The following is a 2,763-nucleotide window of genomic DNA, read 5'->3' on the forward strand; positions in this document are numbered from 1 at the left end:
TCGTTGTCATATTTTTCATTTCTAAATTCTCCACACATTCTCTACTGGGGACAGAGTGGACACGCCCTCTTCTTCCACAGCCACACCTTTGTAATGTGTGCAGAATGTGGTTTTGCATTGTCTTGTTGAAATCTCCCTGGAAAAGACGTCGTCTTGAAGGCAGCACATGTTGCTCCAAAATCTCAGTGTACTTTTCTGCATTAATGCTCCATCACAGGAGTGTGAATTACCTTTGCCATGGGCACTGACCCAACCCCATACCCTGACACACCCTGGATTTTGGACTTGTTCTTGGTAACAGTCTGGATGGTCCATTTCTTCCATAAAAGACCTGGAATACTGATTCATCTGACCACAATACATGTTCCCACTGTGTGATGGTCCATCCCAGATGCCTCCATGACCAGAGAAGTCGACGGTGCTTCTGGACACAGTTAACATAAGGCTTCCTTTTTGGACAGTAAAGTTTTAACTGGTGTTTGTAGATGTAACTCTGTATTGTAGCTTGACAAAGGTTTACCAAAGTAATCCCGAGCCCATGTGGTTCTATCAGCTATAGATGAATGACGGTTCTTGATGCAGTGAGGGATCTGAGATCACAGGTGTTCAGATTAGGCTTGAGCCCTTTGCCCTTTACACACTGAAATTCCTCCAGATTCCTTGAATCGTTTAATGATATTATGCACCATAGAGGGTGAAATATCCAAATCCCTTCCTATCTTTCTTTGAGGAACATTGTTTTTAAACATTTCAGTTATTTCCTCATGCATTTGTTGACAAACTGGAGATCCTCAGCCCATCTTTGCTCCTCAAAGACTCGGCCTTTCCCAGATACTGATTTTGTACCTAATCATGATTACAATCACTTGTTGACATCACCTGTCTCAAATCACATCATTATTTAATTGTTTTACTTCATTACTAACCCTAAATTGCCCCCATCCCAACTTTTTTTTTTCCGACTGTGTTACGGGTCTGAAATGCAGGAATGGATGTATACTGTATTAACAAATGAAATAAAGTTGAGGAGAAAAAACATGAAATATCTTGGGTTCATTCTGTCTGCAATGAAATACAAGTCAAAGTAAATTTAGAAATCACTGTTTTCTTTTGTTTTTTGTTTTCATTTTCCACACCATCCCAACATATTCTGACTTTTGGTTGTATTTTCAGTGTCTTCTTTATAAACCAAAGAATATGTGATTAACACTGACAATTATTTCTTTAAAGATTCTTGTACCAATCAACAGAACAGAAAATATGTTTATGCACTTATAATGGAACTCAAAAGGCAGTTAGTTGTTGAACTCCATCAATAAACATTTAAGATGTACAACTCAATAGCTGGAATTAAAAACGATAAGTGTGACAGTGGAAAAGTAAAAGTGTTCGAATGAAACAGACCTGAGAGGAAATCTAATCAAAGCTGTTCTTATTTGCTTTTATTCATCTTTCCAGGACTGGAGTGATGCAGTAAGAAGTCATTCTGGTGACTTTAAAATTTCCCAGAGATTTTGTTGTACAGTATCCATGTGCCATCAGAGACACAACTATGCTGTTAATAAATAAATAAATAAATAAATTCTGAAAACGTAATCCTAGTCCTTAACCTAATAACCACAACCACAGTAACCCAAAATTCAATTTCAATGATATTAAATTTAATAACTCTACCTTACACTTCAGTAACCCAAACCCTAACCTCCGCAACCTTAACCTAGCAACCTCAACCTCAGTAACTCAAACCCTAACCCTAACATCAGTAACACGATTCTCAGTAGCATTAACCTCAGAAAGCCAAACCTTAACCTCACCCCCAGTAACCTGGATTTCACTAACCTCACCCTCAGTGGCCTCAACTTCAGGAAATCAAACCTCAATTTCAAGAAACTTTACCTCAGTAGACCCAAACTCAACCTCTGTAACCTTAATCTCGGTCACTCAAACCTTAGTAACATTCATCTCAGTAACTTCAAACTCACTAATACTAACCTCAGTAACCTCAACCTGAGTAATCCAAAACTTAGCCATAATAACCTTAACCTCAGTAACCAAAACTCTAACCCCAGAAACCTCAAACTCAGTAACCTAAATGTTAACCTCAGTAACTTCACACTCAGTAACCCAAACCTTAATCTCCTTAACCTCAGCCTCAGTAAATAAAAACCATAAATTCAGTAACATCAAACTCAGTAACCCTCCCATTAACCTCAGTAACCTCAACCTCAATCCATCCATTATCCATAGTCGCTTATCCTGTGCAGGGTTGCGGGCAAGCTGGAGCCTATCCCAGCTGACTATGAGTGAGAGGCAGGGTACACCCCAGACAAGTCTCCAGATCACTGCAGGGCTGACACATAGAGACAAACAACAAATCACACTCACATCTAGGGTCAATTTAGAGCCACCAATTAGCCTAACCTGCATGTCTTTGGACTGGGGGGGGGGGTAAACCAGAGCACCTGGATGAAATCCACACAGACATGGGGAGAACATGCAAACTCCAAACAGAAAGGCCCCCTGTCAGCCACTGAGCTCGAACCCAGAACCTTCTTACTGAGAGACGACAGTGCTAACCACTACACCACTGTGCCGCCTCAGACTCAGTAACCCAAACCTTAACCTCAGCAACCAAAACCTTAATCCCAATAAACTTAAACTCAGTAACCCACACCTTAACCTCAGTGACCTCAACCTCAATAACTCAAACCTTACCCTCAGTAACCCAAACCTTACCCTCAGTAACCCAGACATTAACCTCTG

This window comes from Neoarius graeffei, chromosome 11 (genome assembly GCF_027579695.1).
Source record: "Neoarius graeffei isolate fNeoGra1 chromosome 11, fNeoGra1.pri, whole genome shotgun sequence".
NCBI classification, from domain to species: Eukaryota; Metazoa; Chordata; class Actinopteri; order Siluriformes; family Ariidae; genus Neoarius; species Neoarius graeffei.